Source organism: Atractosteus spatula, chromosome 15 (genome assembly GCF_055471065.1).
Source record: "Atractosteus spatula isolate fAtrSpa1 chromosome 15, fAtrSpa1.hap1, whole genome shotgun sequence".
NCBI classification, from domain to species: Eukaryota; Metazoa; Chordata; class Actinopteri; order Semionotiformes; family Lepisosteidae; genus Atractosteus; species Atractosteus spatula.
In genome coordinates this window covers 5284871-5309581 of record NC_142720.1, presented here as the reverse complement: position 1 = coordinate 5309581, position 24711 = coordinate 5284871, and the positions used below count along the sequence as shown (strand labels likewise).

General features: G+C 40.0%; 1 long non-coding RNA gene across 1 annotated transcript in view; it reads right to left on the bottom strand.

Moving 5' to 3' along the window:
* The window catches only part of LOC148819902 (uncharacterized), a 73685-nt gene that overhangs the window by 20273 nt on the left and 28701 nt on the right, over positions 1-24711 (bottom strand). Inside the window, exon 4 of the long non-coding RNA XR_016094190.1 lies at positions 15605-15774. This is a non-coding gene — a long non-coding RNA (uncharacterized LOC148819902). The remainder of the gene's footprint in view (positions 1-15604; positions 15775-24711) is intronic.

Below are 24711 nucleotides of genomic sequence, written 5' to 3'. Positions count from 1 at the left end.
ATTCTTCTGGAAGAAATCTGTGCATTTTCCCCAGAAGTTGCCGCCATGGGTTTGCCTGTGTTTTGCCCAGGAGTGAACATGGAGGAGACAGCAGGTAGTGTGCTGCTGTGTGTAGTTGTGTTCTGGATTTGAGCCACCAGCTCAAGCATACTTTATCTCCACGCGCCTTGGCCACATCAGAAACCCTATGTGAGGAGCTCAGGCTGTGGGCTTTAGTGCTAAATGCTTAACTATGAAATATTGATGCTTTTGTTGCACATTTAAACTCTGCAACATCCTGAAACTCAGGAAACACAATAGAGATAAGTAAGGGAACAGCAGGGGAGTTATTACATGTCACTGCTCAGTTAACTTGACAATGGGCATCCGACACTTTGTCAATCTAGAATCACCGATTATTTGTTATTTATGTGCTCAGTTTGGAAATGCAAATGATATAAGACTCGGCCGTCTGGTAACAAGGCCGGTACCCTCACAGGGAGACCGACCCTATCCGACCCACTCTTCTTCGGACTCACTTCAAGCTCCACGGAGCCCTACAGGAGGGTTTGTACCGATAGGAGGTGCAGAACATCTCTCACTGACGTCACGATGAGCTTGCAGGCGCCCGGCACCTGGCTGGAGTCCCACCTGCACCTAAAACTGCGAGGCTGTGGCCGAAAAAGACCCAGCTGAGCCTGGGCAGTGGCTGCCAGGTATGGACTGCCAGTGGGGGCAGCTGGTCAGATCTGCCAAGAAGACGGCCAGGCCCCATTACAGAGATCAACCTGCCCACTGACTGACCCCTCACAGAATATAATCTATAAAGGCACAACGGCACTGTATTACAGTGAATAAACTGTCCATCTACTAAGTTCTATATAATGCCAAACAGTACATTAAACAAATAACAGTGTCTAGCACAGTGATACACTGCATTCATTTCATTTAAACTGAAAAGCAGATGCACAAAATACTAGATATAGCAGTGTTTACAAGTGCACATCACCTTACATTCCTTTTATTAGAAGGGAGACATGATATGATCTCATCCTTGAACAGCAAACCACATCCACCATTTTATAATCAAGCATCTTCTTGCAACACGTTTCAAAAATGGTGATTAATTGCTCAAATGCCCTAGACTTGGGAGGCTTTATAGTATTTTGTGCATCTGCTTTTCAGTTTAAATGAAATGAATGCAGTGTATCACTGTGCTAGACACTGTAATTAATGTAATGTACTGTTTGGCGTTTATATAGATACATTTAAATTATAAATATAAACAGAAATAAGGCAAATCTCAGCTTTTTTATATACTGTAGCATTGGGTGTGGTCTTTGCAGAATGGGAACTCTCCTAATGTTATCACCTCTTTCTAATGCATTTTTATCCCCTTTCATTAGAATCAGACCAATACTTTCAGACCATACAGTACATGCACATTTCTTATAGAAATACCGACCTTCTTCTCCCCCCTAGGAAGCTTAAATTTCCACACACTTTCTCAAGTGGACCAATCTTGAAAACCAAACTCATGAAACACTGGCTTCACAATTTTAATCAGTGCTGCGGGTCAGAGGAACAGTGAGTCATCTGATGTGTTACAGTGTAGACCACTAGCTCAGTACAGCTGTCCGCGCTTTGTCACTGCTCTTGAAAAAAGGTGAAAGGCTGTAGGTCAGAGCACAAACGCCTGAATGACTGGAGACACAGAAAAGGAAGTAGGGTGAAGGCGAAACTTCAGTATTCAAGAGACCCGGTAGCAACCATCATTTGTTTTGTGTTCAGCGATCAACACACAGTTGCTGGCCTCTAAAGCACCAAGGGGGTAGAGAGCAGGTTTCTTTCAGAGTTCAGGGCAACGTGCAACACATCTGCTGTAACTCGCTGAGCCTTCATCCCTGCCATCATGAAACTAGATGAATAAAACAGATATACAAGATAGAAAAAAACGAGACAAAAAATGTCTGACTGTACTGAAGCACTTCAAGAAACCAAAATCAGTTTTCATCGTTGGAAACCTGTTTAAGCACAGCCACAATTTTAATCAGGCCACAGCGGGTCCAGTGTCGGTTTGGACACCACAAAAGGAAACCCCAGCACTGGTCCAGCACAGGCCAAACTTGGCTTTGTCTCGCATGCCTTAGGCCAGTGCTGGAGCCCAGCAGGAGGCTGCATTTAAAGCAGACATCACACAGGCAGCACATCATTCTGGGCCTCAATATCTCCTTCTGACCATTTTAATGTCTTTGCATTATCCAAATCTCTCACCCACAGAGGCTAACACACCGCAGGTTAGTCCATCTTTAAATCGAGCAATCTTTTGTTGATGCAGAGTCTTTTATTATCTTTTAGAATTCTTCCGTTTTTACTGTACATCTAGGAATTAAAAAAAAACTATCATTCTTAGGACATTAATCAGTCGAAATATGGAAAGAGGCATTTTCTTTAGACTCAAAGTAACAGTAGAGCACTTATTAAACCAGAAAGATCCACGTATAAAAAAATCTCCATCACCATTATTAGTAGTAGCATGGATTGACTGTGGCAGTTCTGAGATATCTTACAGCACTAATGTGCTTGCAATGCAAGCATACAGAAAACTGTAACAAATGCTTCACTGGCTTGTATTTAATAAATTGTGCTCATGAAGCACATTTACTGATAGTTACAGTGACCAAATCAGAGAACAATACCTCCCCACCAGGAGGGCTATGAAAGTGCCATCTAAGAATATAATGAGTAAATAAGCTCAAAATGAAAGCCACTGACAGCGAACAATGCAGAAGCAACTCCCACAACCCACTTTTGTTTCATAAGAAATTGAAAAAAACATGTTTTTCATATTAACTACAAATCTTGTGTAAGTACCTGACATCATTTCTTAAAACACTATACTGTAAATTCCCCTCGCGTCCCTGGTCTCCTGAATTACATTTTCATATCTTACTACATCTAAAGCAAAGTCAGAGTATACCGAGGCTCAGAGTCACTACAGGAGAAAAAAGTATGTCACAAGCAGTAGTGAAAACACATTTTACAAATGGTATGGCTGCTCTGTGCATTTCATTCCTCTTATTTGCTCCTTCATTTAACTTCCTAAATTTAATTGAAATTAAATTTTATCTCTAATCTTTTTTTTTTGTCTTAGGACTTAGGGAAAATATTAACACATCCGAGTTTTGCTGCTCACTAAAGCAGAGATTTAAGAAATAGATTCAATGTTAACACATACTGTACAAAATGTTGCCTGTTCTGAGAAACAGGCAGCCCGCAACATCACTATTAATCATAGCAAGATGAATTTGCTCTTAGAAAAAAGACAACAGATGAATGTGAAATGACAGAGAAGGCACATCTGGGCATATTAGAAATTCTTCTATATCATTCTCTTTCAAATCACCAATATCTATTAAAGGAAATCAAAAGGGGAAGATATTTTTTACCTTTATTTACAACAGCTATCTTGGTATTGGAGACATGTGGGTAAGATTCATGCAATCTAGAAACATGATTTTTAAAAGCTCTTAGAAACTTTACTGACTCCATTACATATAGGATACCAGACCTTACTTAAAAAGGGGTTTTTGATTACTGTACTTTATCTGTGCATACAAATAAAATGTGTCTAAAAGTATTTTGTACAGGATAATTATATTTCTCCTGTGAGATATGGAGCTGTCAGGGAATACTGCAGCATTCATTGATGTTTTTTTGTTTTCTGCCCTAACATCATACAAAAATGAATTTCATGTATACATTGTATATACAGTATAGTGGTACTGTTCTGTTTATCACTCCAATAAATGCATGTGTTTATTCTTATAATATTTTTTGTTCATTTAATTCATTATCAGTTTTTGCACAACTGGTTCATTAAAAAGATCTTAAAGGGCTTTGAGATAAAGGGTTGAATGAGATGCAAAGAAAATTAAAAATTAAATTTCTTTAATTGAAGATATTTAATTGGCTTTGTTTATGCTAGTGATACCAAATATGGGTCAAATCCCCATTCACTTAATTTAGCTTTTAAGAAAGATTTTTTTTAAATCTATTATTTTATGATGTAATATTATTGGAAGGTAACAAAAGAGCTCAAATGTCTTTACATACAAGAGGGGTCCCTCTTCATCCACCATTGAAGTACAGCCCCCACCTGGGTGACACTGAGCAGCCCCACTGCACAGTAGATCAGGGTGAGACATGAGAAACCGCTTCACAAACTGAGCACTTTCGGGAGGCCAGATTGAGAAAGCCCAGAGCAAAGTATTGCCTGGCTACTGGGATTAACATCCCTATGTACAGTCTTTAATGACTAATTAGTCAGGACTTCATTTTAGCATTTTTTGCATTTAAAAAAGTGTCCCTGTTCACTATACTAGGACACTGGTTTGGAAGCTCTGGACCAGGGGGAAAAGAACCACCTACTGCTCCACCAAAGCACATTACAGCTCCATCCCAGATGTACAGAAGGCAATGAGTTGAATTGTTCCATCAGCAGAACTCTTTCATGAAACATGGCCCACCGGACTGCTTATGTACTGTATACCCTTCGATACCCATGACAAGCCTTGTGCTGGTTTGTAATTTTACAAAGTTATGGATACAGACTGAACAGTACCAAAGCAGGTTCTGCTGGTGGCTGGCTGTACCACGCCAGAGACGCACATCCAAAGCAAATCAGAACCAGAAGAGAGCACCACAAGTCTTTCAGATGTAACGTTAGTAGACGAGCAAAGAAGAAGCTGGAGCTATCAGTCTGGCCAGTGGATCTGAGGAGGTTTCCAATGAATACAGCAAAAGGTTTAAGGCTGAATGGAAGATTCCTTATCATAGTCTGCTTCATTTGTATGAATACAGCATTCCAGAAGCTTCTAAAGGCCACAGACAGTGGATCCATCAAAGGAAAAGACTGTCCACCAAAGACTCAGTGTAAATTAAGATGGAGGCTAAGGCTAAGGAACACAGACAGTCTGATCGGTTTCAGGACCTTCCACACGTGACCCACCAACATATATTGTCACCTGGATGGCGATTTTCTCACATGTGCCAGAATTTGGACTAGAGAAAGGCATTAGCAGCACAACAGATGAGGTCTAATTTCCTGTTCCGAGCAGCGACCTGCTGTGAGTCACGCCACCTCACAGACAAGTATTTTCCAAAGGAGTCTGACCTGATGCCAACGCATACCGAGACTCCTATCAGTCAGGAGAACTATTAGTATAGACCGGACTTCGTAGCGCCCCAGCTCCCACTGCAGATCGGTCCTGTCCTTCCTCCTCACCCTTCGGAGACTGCCCTGCCCACAGTGTCTGTACCTGTCTCGCCAGATCACCGGATTGCCAGGATGAGGGGTGAGGTCACACATCCATGGCGATTACAGCCACCTCTGGATAAAGATGTGGTAATGAATGCAGTAAGCAAACAAACTCATCAACAATGCGTGCAATAGGTTGGCTCATCCAAGATCTCTGCGTGACTCTACATAATCTAAGACAGTTACAGGAACTACAATATCTAAATAAGATTTTACTAGATTGCCTGCTTTTTCATTGTGGTCAAATACACATAACCACTGAACATTCCCCATACTAGGGAAATGTACCAGAGTAAAACAGTAATATATATAAGTATAGTTTTGTGTATAATCAACTATGTTTCTTTATTAAAGGTCTAAACTTCAATAAGAATTAACTAAATTTTAAGATTAGGGTCTCAGAGTAAAGTGCTCAGATACACACAGCCATCACATATACTATTTACAGTATCGGAAATCAGAGCAATATACTGTATAATAAATTCACAGGATGTCAGAGAATAAATGTGGCTTGCTATCTCAAACCATGCCTTTTGCACCTTTTGTGAAGTGTGTTCATTTTACTGAACATCTCAATAATCCGTTTGTTATCTCACATGGTCAAATCATACGAATATAACATTTACAACCAAGAGGAGGCCATCCAATCCATCTCGCCCCTTGGTCCTTAGTAGCTAACCGATCCAGGGATCTCATCCTGCTGCTTCATGAAAGAAAGCAGGGTATCTTCTTCAAAAACATGGCCGGGTAGCTTATTCCACACTCCTACAGAAATGTTTCTTGTATTGGAGAGTTCCAATGGTTTGACTTTGTCAGTGCCCTTGAGGATTTTGAAAACTTGAACCAGGTCTCCTGGCAACCTGCTCTTTTCAAGACTAAGAAGCGTCAGGTCTTTCATCCTGTCAGTGTAGGACATTCCCTTGGAGTGTATCTGATTGCTCGTATTTTGATGGATTCTAGAGCAGCAATACCTTTTCTGGTATTATGGTGACCAAAATGGTACACAATATTCTAAATAAGGTGATGCACAATTTTAACATAATACGCCTTTGTTTAAATAATATGCTTTCATCTATATATTCTAATATTATTCACCTTGTTAACTGTTTCTCCACATTGTCAAGAAGATGTACAGTATGTGATATCGACAAACACCTAAGTCTTTTTCTTAAGTACCCTCTTCTAGTCCCCTAGCTTCTAACTAGGTTTTGTATTTAGAGTTTAGATTTTTTCCACCTTCATAAAACCCTCTGCACTTGGTCAATCTTGAATTTTATCTAAATCTTTTTAAATTTAATTTGCTGTGTATGCAAACCCTCATATTTTGTTATCATACCAAATTTAGTACGATAGGCAAACGTAACTAATTTACTAACTATAACAGAAACGAAATATAAATTAAGAAGAGAGTGGTACAATACAGATAAACTGGTAAACTTCACACACATCACAATGGTTTAGGAATCTCTGCCTGTTTTCAAAAAACTTTCTTATAATCTACAGTGATTTTCACATAAAAGCAAGACATATGCCTGAACATTCAAAATAAAATTAGCAGTACCACTGTTGAGTTCAACTCTAACTGTTAAGGCTTTCCAAATGAATTCCGGTTAAATGTCCAAATTTAAAACTTAAGTACAAAAATGTCTAAAATAAATTAGTCATTACAAAAGTGATAAAATCAATTCACCAAAATATTTAACTGAGACAGTAAATAATTAAGGTAAAGTCTGAAGCTCAATGATCATGGTATTCTCTCTTTCCTAATCACTTCAATGTAAAAAAAACACAACTAAACAGCAGCAAATCATAAAAATGATCAGTTCCGTTCTTAAGGACAGCTATTAATTTACTTCAGCTCTTCTATTACACCTTTACTGGCCACAGAAATCAGATTTCTTTTCTCACTTAACTTGGTTTCTTAAGAATGTACAACAGGATCTTAATTTTGTCATTGGAATCTGCAGCAGTAAGATAGCCTATCCTCTATTAGAGCAGACAATTCAAGCAAATTTCCCTCACCAACGCCGTGCTGCACTGTAATCTCAGACTGTGCATGTGTGTAAATTCTGTAATATCCATATTCCAGCGGTGCTGTTGTTCAACAATTATTCAGTCTTCCTGAGCCCTTAAAGGTTTCAAGTAGTGCATGGATCCCACTCTTACTAGGAGTAACTGTTGTCTGTTGTGGGGTTTTTCCAGCAGTACCTGGTATACCAGCCGCGTCACACTGAACTTGCCCGACTGTTAATGTTCATGTGCATGAAGACATACAGGGTGGTGCAGTGGTTAGTATTACTGCCTTGCAGTGCTGGGGCCCTGGGTTCAATTCTGGACCTAGAGTGCTATGTGATTAGTTTGCATGTTGTCACTGTGTTCATGTGGGTTTTCACTGAGGGCTCTAATTTTCTCCCACAGTCCAAAGACATTTGGGTAAGTGAAATGGCTTCTGGGAAAACTGGCCTTGGTGCGAGTGTGTATGTGTTTGTGTGCAGCCTGTGACGGACTAGCTGTCCAGGGCTAGGGTTAGTGCCTAGCTGTTAGCTGCCCTGTAACCTCGAACTGGAGAAAATGGGATGAGTGGATCTTTTAGAGCATTTGAACTTGCTGTTGGTCGAAAAACACAAAACTGAAGCTGAAACTGAAAAATACTTGGCTTGATATCTTATTGTTTAAGCTACATACTTGGCTACATCTAGGTGTAAGTGTAATATGAATTTGTGATTAAGCACAATATACAGTAGCCTTGTTTTTTATTCAGCAAGAGAATTGATTTACCTTTTGTAACAAGAACCTAACTTAAGTTAATCATGGCCAAAGACACACCCCTCATTAAAACAGTGTTTTGTTTCAATTAGAGATAGATAGGAGACAACCTGAAAGAGGATCACACTATGTTGCAATGGGAGTCTTTATTTCTATCCCAGTTATCATAAATTGCTCTTCTTCTTGAAGGTTAGCTGTCTCCAATGGCTGACCTTTTAATCTAGAGTTTAAAGTGCTTGTCTCCACGAGGGAAAAATACTGCTGTACATCTAGAATAGATGGGTAGTTTACATGACTTGGTCCTGCTTTTCATTTATTCTTTTACAAAGCTAACTACTGCCAATTTATTTGGCTGATATTTGTATCCAAAGCAACTTATTTTTCCACCCATTTATACAGCTAGGTATTTTTCTGGAATAATTTGGCTGTGTCTCCTGGACTTTGAACCCCAAATCTTCCCACTCCCAAGTCGAAACCTAACCACTTCTCCACCTTAGACCTTAACAAATAAATTATGCTTTCCATGTCTCAATCGGATGTTAACTGAAAGGCACTTCTAGATGTGCAGGAACCTGGTACTGGAAGACTGGAGCTGCCTGTCTATGCTCTAGATGTGTAGCCCCTTTCTTCAGCAAAGGATAATGTCCATCAAGCAGAAATTCAAAAGCAATAACCTCAGCATGAAAACAAGTCAAGTCAAAATGATCCCCTCCTATGTTTTTGAGCTGACAACACAATTTGACTTGACATATAAACATATTGTATACACAGCAATCTTCACGTCATTCCGCCATTATCAGTGAATCATATCCTTACACCACCAAATTAACAGTTTGGCAACACTAACGTAGAAAGAAATTGGTACGCAGTGCTTCGGTTCTTCTGAGAAATACAAGACTTATCTGAGGAAGAAGAGCGTAAAACTAAAAACACTGAACTAACTTCCGCTACTCGATCATTTTTAAAAGGGTCTCATCCCGAAGTGTTTAAGAAACTGAAATTTAAGTGCATGAAACACCATTAAAAACCTCTCACATAGGAAATTGTTTTTTCTTTTACAAAAGAAATCAATATGTCTGTTGCTCAAGGAGTCACAGCACACAGTGCAGCTTAATGGCAGAACTCACTCCAATACAACAAAAATCCTGCAGCCCTCAAATTGCAAAGAACTTGCTGCTCATCTGCAAAAGTGCAACTCAGACTTCCGCCAGATTGGCAACAACCAAGACCCCACTGAAACAAGCCCAGATCACAGCAGACGGCAGTCCTTTCCAGCCAGTGTCGAGAGCTTTCAGTCCCGGGAAAGAACAAGTGCCACCAAACTCACTTACCCACTTCTTCTCATCTTTTCTTTCTCAAACGTTAGAAAGCTAATCTCGGGCGGCCGCTTTGAAATGAATGAAAATTAAACACACTGTGGTGAAAATGGCTCAGATTTGCAGCTGATTGGTTACAATCTGCAAAACAAAATGTTCGCTTCCCTGGAATGCCACATCACAGAATTCTTTGCCATATTTATTTATGGTACCTCATGGACCAGAATCTTAATTCAGAGTCATCTGCCCACTTCAGCTATTTTCTTTTTTTGGGGGGGGAGACTGGAGGCTGGCAGTGATAAACCTAAGCTGATAACAGATGCATTTTTTCTGCCTAGCAACAGAGCATGTGGGGACTGTGCTGACTCATTTTAGACAAGTTGCCCACGCAGCCCTGTGCTGACTGTAATGAACAGATACAGCAGCTCGGGGCGGGGTGTGTACCACACTCAGTTTCCACAGAAAGTCATTACTAAAATCGCCTGCAGTTTGAAGAAGACCTTCTATAACTGTCAACATTTACTGTAACTGGGTTAACCAGAACTAGGCGCGTGGGGTACTGACTATACCACCAGGATATGGTCTTTCACACAGACTGTGACTGATGCCACATGGTTCAGTGCTGAGGTGGCACCCCAAGACAGAGCAGACACTCTCAGACTTCAAGAAGCTATATCACCTGGTTTATAAATTACTGGTCCTGATTTAGAGTAACTAATCACTTTGTAAAGTAGTGTAATCTAGCGTCCTAAAAGCTTACTGTTGGATGCCATTCACAGTGAAAGCAGGCTAAAAGGCACAGTAAAGCCCAGTGAAATCAGGGTAAAGGCACAGTGAAGTGTGGTAAAGCCCAGTACATTCAGTGTGGTAGCACAGTACAGAGCAGTAAAGCCCAGTGATTGCAGGATAGAAGCACAGCACAGTGCAATGTAGCCCAGTGAAATAATGATAAAAGCACAGTACACTGCAATAAAGCCCAATGGCATTAGGGTACAAGCACAGTACAGTGCAGTGCAGTAAAGCCCAATGAAATCACAATATAACTAAAGTCCAGTCCAGTAAAGGCCAGTGCAATCATGGTAAAAGCACAGTGCAGCGCAGTAAATCCCAGTAAAATAAGGGTAAAAGCTCCTTAAAGTGGTGACAAGTTCAACGTAGTTAACAGTTCATTGATCAGAGGATCTCATCCAGCCATTCCACCCAAAAACCCAAGGTATCAGGGTAGCTGAAACCAGGGTAACAGCATAACTGCTTGTTCCATACTCGTACAACTCTTCCATAAAGAAGTACCCCCTTTTGCTAGCTTTTTAATGCACTCCCATAGAGATTCCACCTGTGTCCTCTGGTTAGTGTCTCAATGTTGAATTGAGGATTCTGAAGACTTGTATCAGTATGATAATACTTAGTATCACACTACAATAACAATAGGAAACCATGGGGAACACACATGGAAAGTGCAATTAAAACACCATGCCAATTTACTGCAGTAAACTTTCATAATACTCTGATAAACAAACCTTCTTTACTCATCAGCTCGATCAACTGGCTAATTTCTGGTCAAACGTGGCAACTTTAACACACTTGTTCCTTTTTAATTTTTTACCCCCAGACTCCATTAGAGCCTGACGTTTCGTTTCGACTGCAGCGACACCACTATGCCACACAGCCACAGAACTGAGATATAAGAGATATAACGATATTGTGTCGTCTGCCTTTCAACAAGCCCATATACAGTATAGTCCTCAGCACCTCGGTAATATCTAGCAAATGCAAAAACTAAAACTGGTAGAGACCAACGACGGACATGACTTCCATCTGCTTATGCTGCTACAGAGCAATTCTTTCTTACTCAGACCACAACACGTGCTTATGCTGAGTCAATCTGATCATTTTATTAATTTGATACCAGTGCATTATTCTGGAAATCGATGGCCTGTTTCAGAACAGGTTCAGTATGCTCTCCTCTTTATTTAATTGCATTCCACAAGAGCCTGGACATGTGTCACATGCCACAGTATACTCCTTCTGTTGTCTTTACATCCTCCTAGCACTCACGTTAATCTGCACCAACTGATCTTTTGTGCACCTCTTCTGGCATATACAGTATCTCACAGACTCAGACACATGTGACACAGAGGGCTAAGCCAATATTTTCTACCACAGTTATCAGACAACCTATCTGAAAGAAGATCTGTATAAAGTGTGTGAGCTGTAGCACAAGTTTTAAACTACAAAGTGCCTTTGCCCTGCCATAATGAGCAATCCCACCCTCTCCAATTTGTATTTCTTCCACAATGAACACATTTTGGTGACACGAATTGACACTGCAATGAATAACTAACTTTGGAGTGGATTAACCTTTATTGTCCTTAAGGGAATTTGTGTTCCCCATCAAGAGCTCATAAACATATAACATACAGGTATAAGACAATAATACAATACAACAACAGTGTAATACCATAATACAAAACAGTATTCAAAAATATGCACAGCCCAATCAGAACTCTTCCAGTACCATAAGATTAAAAAAACAGCCAATGACCTTTTCCAAGAATCTACAACAACAATAAGATCTTGCAAACAACTTTTTCATTGTTCAACAAATGAATGCTTTTAGGTATAAAAGAAATACATGCTCTCTGAGTCTTTATAGAGGGGATCTAGTACCTCCCAGAGGATATTCTGAAAAGATTGGTTGAGAGTGGTCATCTAAGATTTGATGTTGCTCGGTTAGACATGTTGAGTCCAAGGATACGCTGGTAATCCTGCCACTGGTTCTGATAACTTTGCTCAGTTTAGTTTTTGTTCTACAATGACAAGGCACCTCCCCAGGTCTGAACACAAAAGGTTAGAATGCTCTGAATAAAAAAGTATCAACATTGCGCTTTCTACATTAAAAGTCCATATGGTACTTTAACGTATTTGTTAACGTATTTGTGTCTTCAAATATCTTGCCTCCATAATGGTAGTCCAAGGCAATTAACACTCGATAACAGTGTCAATAGTGTATATTTATATCAATGTACTGTTTCAGTAACAGTTCCATTAACAGTTAAAGGATCATATGGAGAGAAAACTTCTTTCTAAAATCAATTATCATTTCCTGTGTTTTGTTTGTGTTAAAAAACAGGGACCTATCCTGATACCAGTTACAAAAAAATATGTATCTCCTGTAATTGTTGTGGTCATCATTCAAAGTCGAATCAAGGTAACATCATCCGATTAATAATCAAACAGTTTTCATAGTGGCTTACACAATCATTAGTGTATAATGTGAAAAGCAATGGGGACAGCACAGAGACCTTAATTTTGCACTGGGTTCTCAGAAGAAATACATTTTTACCAAGAAGTCAGTCCCTTTTTTGTATTTATTGAAAAAAAACAATGCAAATAACCCCACGAAGTTTTGTTGTTCAGACTTAAACAATATCACCTTTTACTTATGTGCGTTCCACATAATTTAGAGATATTCATTGCGCTTAAATCTGTATTTATGCGGCAATTTAAACACAGGAAGAGCCACAGAGAGCGACTGTGAAAATCTGTCATAACCTCCATGATCTAATTCAAAAGCCCATGTGGTACTGTATATGTACTGTACTGTAACGCACTGTATGCAGGATGAATTCAGACCAAGACAGTGTTCTGAAAGCCAAAGAAAACAAAAACCAAGGAAAACACACAAATGGATGGAATTTCCTGTCATAGTTGAACAATTATACATTCAAGTTCAATTTAGGACTGCCCCCTCTTTCAAATAAATGTCGAGAGGGTCAAAGGCCTTCACTAACAAGAAGAGCAACCTATACCAGCATGGCATCCTTCAACAGCACCACCTACCCCATCCCCAGTACTTCACACTTCCTTCCTTACTGAACCAACAGCTGCACACAGAGGTGCAATGGGTAGACAGAATGCAGAGTTGAACCAGCTTATTTAAACGTCCAGGAATCGGATCTGAAACGCGGAATATCTAAATACAGTGCAGCTGCAGTTTCAAGGCTCCCTCATGTTGCGGGCAGTTCAGCTCACAGGCTTGAACTGCCCAGAAAGATTTCAAGTTCAAGTTCACGTTTGTCATTCCAGCCATATACAAGTATACAGTGGAATGAAATATAATTCCTCCTGGTCCACGGTGCAAATACAGACAGGACACTGACATAGACATTGTAGACAGGATACACATAGTGCAAAGTGCAGATAGTGCAAATTACTAAGGCTAATATATAATACAATATACACAACACACTGAGGGGATTTAAACTCTGTTTCTGGAATTGGAGTGGATGCAAGTAGATTCCAGGGTGTTGAGGAGCCTGACAGCCTGCGGGAAGAAGCAGTTCCAGAGTCTGGTGGAGCTGGCCCGTACACTGCGATATCTTTTTCCAGATGGTAGGACGGCAAAGAGTTTATGGGAGGGGTGGGAGGGGTCATCTACTATACTGGAGGCCCTGTGTACACAGCGTTTGTGATGAGTGACAGAAATGGAAGGGAGGGAGGCTCCAATGATCTTTTCAGCTTCAGATTTATCTGGGCCTAGTACTGCCCAAATGAGGTTGGGTGAAGGCAGTCAAGTAAGAATCGTCCCCAGCTGCAAAGGCCACTCCCAAGAATAGCCACGCCACGCCACGCCACACACAAGACTGAGGATTTATCAGCACAAAAGACACTCCCATCCTCTGAGTAGCACGTGAAGCTTCCTGTCTCCGTCTACAGTGTGTAAAGACACAAGCAGCCTGATGGCACATGCTTAAAAGAAATGGCTCATTCTCCCCTGTATTGGTAGGAGAGGCAGTGTCAAAACAGGCTGAATAACTCAGTGCAATAAATATCTGCAAACACACATTTAAAAGTATTATTTATAATTTAATACAATGAAAGAAACTGCTTACCATTCATTTGAAAATAATCTGTTTTTCTAATAATAGCAGTAGAAACAGTCATAACAAGAATGACCTTGCAATGCTAAGAGGCCAAAATGATTGCACACTACTGTCATATCTGATACCACACCTTTTGACAAAGCTTTATCTAATCAAAACTAAAGAATTTCTATGACTTTTACTCATTATCTTGAATATTGAGCTCCTGAAGTGAATTACATATGCTGACATAATCCTGAAAAGACTCACTGTTTAGCGTGTAATCTGGATTACGATACCTATTATGAATGTGGAAGTATAAAAGCAAGATTCTACCTACAGTATTAACACACAAACTGAATGGTGGTCATGATCTCGAAATGTTTAAAAACACGGCTAATGAGATTTTCACTACATACAAGCCTTAACACGCTACATACATTTCACATAGCCCTGACATTGTATAAGGAAGATATTCTTTCTGAAAACGCTTACAGTAAAGAAAGCAGGTAAAGAAAGGAGGTAATTTTTTCAATTAAAAAGAAAACCCTGCAGTGAAAACAATAATGGAAAGCTATCTTATAAATACCTTCACTCTGCTCTGCAAAACCTTGCTATGCTGACAACTGACAACTGACCCAAACCGAACAAACCAAAAGGTACAGGCTGGGGATACAGCCACACACATGCAGGGTATGCCACTTCTTTATCTCACGCTGTGAAATATACTGTATTTATTGATATAAAACTTATTTGGCCTATCACAGCATTGCATCGTAAAACTACACAGTATATCTGACTTGTGACATGGCCAAATTACCACGCGACAAGCATTAAATTAAGTCAAAGAGCCTGCTGTTATGCGTTATTCCTGACTACTTTTCACATAGTATTTGGAGCTATCTTGCCAACGTTCCTGTTATCCTAAAACCTCTCGGAAAAAGACGCACCCCCATCTCTCTGCAAGCAGTTTCCAGAAAATTTAGTATCCAATTTGAGCTTACAAACAAAACCACATACCCCCTTCATAACCAGGGGAATATCAACCGTTATGTAAACAAAACCAAATGAAATAATGCTTACCAAATGTCCTTGATCTTCGTTTTTACTTTAGAAGAAACGCATATAAGAAAAAAGGACTGGTTGGAGGTCTGTCCCTCACTAGTTTCAATTCATAGTGACTAAAACACACTCATTTCCCACACATGTTGAACAATGTCCCACACAGTCTTTCCCTCCCGGGCTCTAGCTATCCAAATGACTAAGACAAAAAAAAACAGTTGAGAGCTAAATGGAACATAATTGCTCATGTATGCTGACTCACAAACCACTACTTCCTCTTCGAAGCGTTCTTTTCATACCTCACAAGATGACTGGCCAAGTTCTCAGGATCTCGCCGTCTCCGAGGGTTGCTTTGCTGGGGATGATTCCTGGGTGACACCAAGGCTTGGAAGTCTTTCTACATCCACCGGGAGCCCCACCCTTTCTGCACTCCACGGACCCAAAATAATCAAGGCGAGATGTGCTCTCCCTAGAAAGACAAGCATGCAGCATGTATCACTTTGTTGCCTCACCATGAAAGAAGATGCATTCAGCTCTGAGACCTAACAAAGCTCTATAGTGGTTCGATGAAGGAAAGAGAGACACTTTGCTCTGAGATCTTTGCAACACTAAATTGTACAGTACGTATGAACTTTACGTAACTTTTTGTTACCGTTTGATGCTCTTTTGATAAAACTCGATAAAAGCCAAGACACTTAAATTAAGTGTGACAAACAGAGTTGCTTGTGGGTTTTATTGAATGAACAAGCTGCCATTACAAGGAAGTCACAAGTTGGATGCATCTGTTAAAAGATACGCAGAAAAAAAAGAGACAAAATATATTGTGTATATGTTGCAGGTTTACAGCGTAAGGATATTTGTTCTTTATTTAACAGTTTGTTAACTTATATGCTTATCGCTTTTGAGTACAACTGGCACAACTGCTTCTTAATACAGCTGTGCAAAGATCAGAAGAACAGGCGTTATGCCAAATTTGGAGAAGTTAAGAAGGAATCTCTGGGAAAACACAGCTAAGTAAAAATAGGCACTTCCTAAAAAGAGTTCCCAGGCAGTAGCCTCTCTTGGGATGAGTTTGGGGTGGAAAACTGGACAAATGTCATGACACGTTATTCAAGAGAACTGCCATACCAGAGATTCAAGACACTTAAACTGCACGGACAGCACTGGTAAAAATGACCCTACATTAGTGAAGGAGAGACAGCACATGTTTAAGTTAAGTGAAGAAACAAATTTGAGGTAAAACATATAAAATATTCTGGTTCCAGTGTTGGTGTATTTGTAGGAAAACCCTTAACACCATGTATAACCCCATAAAGGAATAGTTTGATGAGCTGAGTGGAACTACACAAATAGATTTTATGTAGAATCTGAAAGCCTTTAATAATTCAATTAATTCATGGAAAGCCGACATTTATAATTTGCTGAGGGGGCTCAAAATTTACACATGTGAATTGTTAGCTTAAAATTAGAAACATAGCACATTGGTTTACCAATAAGCCTTATCAAACAAACTAGGTTTCCATTTTTGCACTGTAGCATTAGTGTTGAGCAAACATCTTGTTTCACTTCGGACCGAAAACTCTGTCATTAGCAAGGCAATGAAAAAGGAAAATACACATGAATTTTGAAGAAAAGCAGCATCTGTAGCATCAAATGGGAGAAGTTTGCAAAGAAACTGAACTACCCCCCATGCTCCCAAAACATTTTAGTAAGTTATAACTGGAACTTAAGGAGCAGTATTCTTCCTAAGTATGAAGAAAACTCTTATTTGAATGGTGGTAGAGAAAACATTATTTTCTCCTTTACTCTTCTTTCCTTGATAAGAATATGATGACAAATGGTCAAGTCTTACTTTAAGGAGAAGGCAAAGCTATTTTTAATTGTTAGAGAGAAAAAGACCAGCAACCCAAATTTCCTCTGCCAACATGAAAGAAGATGGCAAAGATAAGAACTGAGAATAACAGAAATAACTTATACACACAAGGGAAATTGACTACAGCAGATAATAAATTATCCACCTTCTTTTAATGTAACAAAGAAATGATTTTAGAACTCAAATTCCATTGTCCCCAGTTTCTTCACTTCAGTAATAATAAGGATGCTTTATTCTCCCTTATCTTTTTTTATACAGCTTATCAAATGCTTTCCAGAGAGCACCAGGAACAAAAATTAATCAGATTCTCTTTTTTAATTGAGGCATTGGCTGGATGGGGAGCACATTATTTCATTACTAGTTTAAAGTGACACCAGGAACAATGACATCAATGTGAAGAAGAAAAAGGTAAAGAGACATGCCTTTCAGCTACTCAGAACCTTATTTACACACCTCATGCTTGTGCTACATTTATTCCATCTGTTATTAGATGCTTGAACCAATATGACAAGTTTACCTATGAGTAACCGATACTTTTCGTCATCTGTTTATCTTCACCCACTCGCCCAAAGATGACTGTAATGTGGTCAAGGAGCTGAACACTTACAAAAATAACATGTGCAGCATACGTCAAGCAGACAGCTTTTTCAAAGCAATTCAAAACGGTAATTGAACTGCAGACGTTTCACACAATACAGGTGGACATTTCATAAAACCATTTCGGAGGTCTATCTTAAGAGGAGTCTTCCTTCTCTTTTAACAATGACATAAAGGGCCAAACAGCCCTTTATAGCAATAAGATCAGATGTACAGAGGGGCTTTGATACTCAAAACAGATAAAACAAGAAAAACACATATCAGACTTCAAAAGGCTTTGTTTAATCTGTCAGATAAAGCAACTGAGAACAAATTCTCATGTGCAACTAACACCTAGAGGGTTACCCAATTAAACAACACGGCCTGGGACTGGAGCAACCCAAGTGAAGCATATTCGCCAAGATACACCAGCACAGCTCCCACAGGGCAGGAGCTCCTAACCACCACTCCACTGTGGTCTCGAGACATAATGGAAAAATATGAGGGATATCCTAAGATCCATATTCTTTGTGCTCCTGTCATCCAAAGGTGCTTAAGGAGGTCGCAAGTTCACAAATGGATTATATTATGCAGCATTCAAACCAAAAGGAACATTATAGTATAAAGATTATAGTACCTATAGTATTGTGATATATAGTGTACTGGAAATACTGTAGTTCACATGGCAATAATTACACATGATCGAATGATAAGTGTAAAAATGAAATGTTGCCTACTGTTGCCTAGTGCCATGGGGAGATGGCACATCTGGCCAACAGCCAACCTGTTTGTGCCAAACCAGCACAAGGCTTACGTAAGTATAGCCTGAGAGATGAAACTTGCGGTGAACAACAGCACTCCTGGGAAGGACATCACACGTGACAAGTTGGGTCCAAAGCAATGCTTCATGGAAAGAAGGCCACTCTTACAGACAGACTACAGCCTGACTTCACGTTTCACCCTGGGCCATACTGTACAGTAGATGAGGCCCTGTAAATGATCAGTGAAATTCGCACTGTGGACAACAGACATGGTAGAGCAAAAAAAAAACTCTCCAAAGTTTATGGAAAATTCCTTAGTGGAAATTCCCCACATGACCTGCAACAGCCCAGCAATAATCTGGTGGATGATCGCACTGCAAGAACAGGCCTCAGCATATCTTCAAGACCAACAGGCTTCACCTCCGTATACCTATGGGCAAAGTGCACATGGAGCCGCTTGGAATCCTTTGCTGAGAAGGGGCAAGAAAGAGAAAAAAAGGCTGAAACAGGCAGCAGAAACGAAAGAATGGGATGACCAAGCCTGGAAGAAAGTCCACGTTTCAGCCAGTAATCAGTGGGAGCTTGCTGGAAGGTGGGCAGTGTAGAGCAGCTACAGTAAAGCAGGCAGTATGGCTTATATGGCCACCTGTCTCTACTTTATCTAGTTATAGTTACAGTATATTTGGAACAACCTTCCACAATCCTTCATTACTAAACTGTATGGGAGAGTGGAAAATATGTCAAGCTCAATTTAAGCAAAGAGGTCACACACCAGTCATGAATGCCCTGAAGAGTTGCATTCACTTATCTTTGCATATTTTCTGGAATAATTGATTATACTGCAATTTGGGTAGAGCACTTTAAAGCTTAAAACCTCATAAATGAGTGGATTCCTAGAAATGGAAGAATTTGACATGTTCAGACTGAACATGGGTCTGTTCAAGAGACCGAATTTCAGTTATTTAATTTAAGCAGGACAGTGAGAGTTTCCTTCAGTGCAGTGGAGAGCTGTATTTGGGGAATGAACATGATATTTTTACCAAAGCTTGGTAATTATACATACTGTATGAAAACACCTATTTTTAATTCCTTAAAGAATAAGCTGCAGTACTTTTGGAAAAAACATTGGCTGGGAAAAGATTTTTGGAAATTGCTATTCATGAATGTGAAGCTGAGTAAATAGCCAACAGTTATCTCACATTTTATGGGCCAAAACTACACAATCCTTGCAGGTATTAAGCCAGCATTTGACATTGGTAATGACTGGGAAACTGTTTTTTTTTACTCTCTTGGGGTGGGGACAGAGGAATTAGTCTTTAACTGACTACAGAGTTCACATAAAACACAATAAACTAAAAACTAAAAGATTTCAAGCTTTGTTACTGTAACAGGCATTTTTATTGAATACAGTATGTCAATTTCTGAGGACAATTTGCTGGCTTTGCCAAAAATACTTGACATTTTAATGTTCTTTAGATTTCTTCCTGCTGTGTTGTTTCCACCATTAATAAAAGCAACTACAAAGAAATTACAAGCAAAGGGAAGAGTTCAACAGGGAACTAGAAACATAAATAAGAGAAGTAAAAAAGCTTGAGGAGAGAAAACTGCCTCTGCCCTGCGAGGATTAGAGGGTTTAAACTGACATCTTTAAACACTGACCAGCATCTGCATACGAGCTCTAAATATGCACTACAGACCTTTTTCACTCATGTCCAAGATAATCCACTGTGTCAGAAAGGGTAGCATCTTGTTACTGATTCAGTGAGATTAACAGTTTTGCCAGATAAACTGAAACTACTGGCGTGTCTGACTGCTTGAAGCCTATATCTAGACAAACGCTGAACAGAGCAGTAATGTCTGCCCTGGGCCAGTCTAATAGAGGTATTTCTGATGACCACCACTTAAACAAACAATGAGGCTATGCCATATGGTCATACCACGTGCTCTGTATATACTGTATATAGTATTTACTGTGTACATGGATGGTAACCATTGTGGAAACAGAGGACATAGTGGCCTTCGGTGAGGAGGGGAAGTCTGAATCGGAGAAGGGTGAGGTGGAGGAGGATCTCTGGAGGAGAAAAGGAGGCAGTGGAGGGATGACATGGAGGAAAGAGGGAGTGGAAGAGTTGAGAAAGGAAAAAATGGCTTACAATGAGACAATAGATGAAAACAGCAGCAGTTGGCAAAGGAAGGTGCTGAAGAGCAGGGAGCAAAAGAGATTCACAGCAGGGCTCATTTTGAACATCTTATATTTCTTAAGATGAAATATATTTCTGAAGATGCACAGCAATCCCGTTCCCCGTTTATGTTTTTTGACACAGCTCAAGAATTATTGAGCTAAATAAGTTTTTTCCTTCTCTTTTTAAATATACTGTAAAAGATCATATGCTTTAATGATCAAATAGCTCACAAATATAAAGAGAACTGCAGCAGTACTATTTAGTATATCACACATACTGTACTTCAATTCACAGTATTTCACTTATATTAAAATGTAAATGGTTTGTATATGTAATAAGAGAACAAAAGACTTCTGCAAAGCACTGTACATACTTCCTTAAGCAAACAAAATACTAGCCTACATTAGTACAACTGTTTTTGTCTATTAGGTTTGGTCAAGAATTCTGCGTTCTTCAGATTTGAAATAGCAAGAAAGGCAAGTCAAAATGCTCAGAGTTACTCACTGCGGCAGAAGGGAGGTGGAGAGGGGAGACAGCTTCTCTTTCTAGTATCTGATAGCAAGGTATCATCTCAAAAAACGACTGGTGCAGATACACAGACAGTGTGTTACTGCTGTAGAGCAATATGTGTAAGAACTGTACCTAGTTTGCATTTATGGATATCAGTCATCTTTAAAATGTGACATTCAGTAAATTCTTCACTTGCTGTGTGATCTGAAAATAGCACTAAGTTAGCCACTGGAAGAATCACATTTTTATGACACAGCCAACAACTACGTGAGTGGTATGGACTAAATAAGAAAGACTGCAGAAGAGTTAGTAATGATCTCTGCACACCCCCTGTACCTGGTGCACAAACATTTCAAAAAAAGTATTCACCTGCTAGACTGCCAATTTGACACGGCCATTGCCAAGCTTTCTACACATGAGGATAATGTTCATCCCGCAAACTATAATCTTTCATTATCTCTCCAGGAAGTTTAAATCAGAGGACTGTAACCTGGGGTTACAGAATACTCATGTGCAGGTGACCACAGTTGTACTGGAGAGGAGCATGCAGACACAAATACTGGATGCTCTCCAAAAGATCCTGCCGTTTGAGCAATATCGTACAGGGGGGAATTAGTCTTATGTTATGGGCTCTTCACACGATTTTCAAAACTTAAATCCTGAAAAATGGTGACCCGGGAAGTTATTTCAAGGCCAAAAACAAAGGACAGATCCCAGTGGATGAACATCCAGAACTGACAAAGTGAGGCTGTGCTGGATGTGTCCAGAACGAGCTCCTGCCAGATTGTAACGGATTCGGGTTCCCGAGCTTGTGCCCTCGCCGCTCCTAACCCAGTTCGTCCCTCATCGCCTGGGCACGAACCCGGGTCTCTGGCGTCACTCAACAAGGGTCTTGCTGGGTGAGCTAAAGAAGACCTTCCTCAGCCTGGGCGGACAAGATCACTGTTATGCATAGGGGCGTATTCATTACACAGATGACCCTTAGAATATAAAGTTACTCTGATACTCCAACTGCCCTTTACGGAAATAGGCTCACTTTCTCTTCTTAACTAACGTGACAGTAACTACTGTTCTCGGAGAGAGGAGGGAGGCTTGAGGTACAGCTGAAAAAGGCACCTAGGACACAACACCCCATTTACCAGCTACATGGTGGAGAGCAGTGATGACAGACTGCAGCACTGGTCCAGCTGTGTTCACTTATGTAATATATTACAACATAAAATTAACTTCCAAGAAGTTCTGCTATTATTTTTCCACTACTTTCTTCTTCTGAAGCTGCTGATTTACTCAATATTGGTGCAAAGAAACCGAAACTAATCACCTTCAGTCAGACTCATTTCAGTAGAACCTATTACGGTATCTTCACTCTATATATAAATGAAAAAAAAACTGTTTCTGTATCATTTCTCACTGCATAACATTAGTTTATGACTAATATCAATCACATCAGATATTTTCAGAGCACTGTGGCTTCTACTCACTCAGCATAGTAACTCCTTCAGTGTTTCAATGTTTCTGTTTTAGAAATATCTCTTGACATTTAAGGGTCAGTCCAGGTAAGCATTTTGTATGTTAAAAAAAGAACCAAATCTTTGCATCAAGCTATTTTAAGATCTTGGCGATTGAATAATTTGTTAACTTAAAAGAAACGGAACTTTGCAAGCTGAATTAATCAGTGACATGTTTGCTCTTTGCCTTTTGGACTTTTGTCTGGAGACACTGGGAGCTTGTGAAGGACCTTATTGAGCACTATAGTCTCTTGCCAAGTGTGTTCCGTGTCCCAGTCTCTCTCACTCTATCACCTCTTACACAATAAAATTCCCGTTTAAAAGAGGTATTTTGGAAACCCCATATCAACCAGATTCACTGTCTTCATCTACCAAAAATGAGCAGGTTGCTTCCAACAAAAAGTGTCAGGCTGCTGCTGCAGAAAACTTCAACTTGAGCTTGTCTTGCAAACAAGTAATTCCACATTACCAAGACATATCATCTGCTACAATTTCAAGAAACGAGCAGCGCAGTTTATTAGACTGAATTTAATCTGACATACTGTATGCAGTTTCTTCAGTCTTAGTTGTCTGTAGTCAGTAATTATTATCAGCTTGCTTTTGTTTTTACAGACATCTGGTGCAATACTTGCACTGTTAATTTTTATGAATGCAATTAAACATGGCTGTTTAATTCTAATGGACACATAAACCATAACGTTGAATGATATCATTTATAAATCTGTCATGAGAGCAACTCGGCACTGTTACTTTTCCCTAGAGCAAATACAAAGCTGGAGCTCACACTGTTACTGGCTCTGGCTCCTTTCTTCCATGGGTTCTGGGGTTCCTGGCTCAAGTGTGGACCACATGAGAAGGTCTTGACAAATCCCTTGATCAACGGCAGAAGCCAGGAAACAGAAAGTGTTACAGCCTGCAGCGCTGTTCACTCTGATACTGCAGCCACCAGGCAGGCAAGCCTGCAACAGACAACCTCGAAGGTCTTTACTAAATATTCCTTGACTTTTATTTCACATTTGGTTTGGTTAAAGATAAAAAAACATTTTTTTGGGAAGGAAATGACTTGCAAGGACTTGTTTTGATGTGAGTGTTCATTATTGTACTGTGAAGAACGGCGCAGAACAATCATCCCTACACATTTCTGGCATATGGTGTGATTTCTCTACAAATACTTAGGGTCATTTGCAAGATATTACTTTTTGTTTTGATTTCTTTACGAAAAGGCAGTTCTACGCGGCAGGCTATGAAAGACAAAATCCTGTCCTCACTTAAATTCGTAAATGAATAAAGAGCACCAGTGCTTAAAGAGGACATCATCGCAAGCTGCTTTCGCAACGTGTCTACCCGCACACTTATTTTAAGCCTGGGAACTTCCTTTTGCGAGCCTCTTTTTTAAATGGTGTGCATCCTTCAGAGTGCAGCTCTCAAGGCCCAACGGAATGACAGTGTCGTAAATCACTAAGCACCTCCTCTGAAACCCCAGACTGGGAGAGCCCACAGACTCTCCTGCCGTGTGACAAAGCCCGTGGTCCAATCCCAACTGCTCCCGTTTCGCTCGCAGACGCTTCTGTCAAATTATACACTCCGCGTCAGGCTCAAACTGAAGTGTGTAATGACCAGTTTAAAGGGTTTAAGGGACTAAAATGGAAGTTGAGAGGCCCTGCTTTTCACCGTAAAAAAACGCTGAGACGTGATGCCTTATATGGCTACAAGGACATTATGTTCTTGTTGTTTTGGGTAATTTTATTTCAGGCAATACATTTGAACAACTTAAGCAGCACATGAAAGGCTGCCTATATGGCAAATTTGTACATATAGTCATGATCCAGCAGATCCTTGTATCTAAAGCAAGTTAGTGAAAACAGGGGGTGCTGGCTGCACTTCCTGTACATCAGGCCCTTGGTTTTTCACCCCATCTGAAGGACTGAGCCTCTGGAGCTCCTGCAGCTTTCTCACTGCTTGTTACCCAGAGCTAGAGGCAAAGCTGAAGGCTAA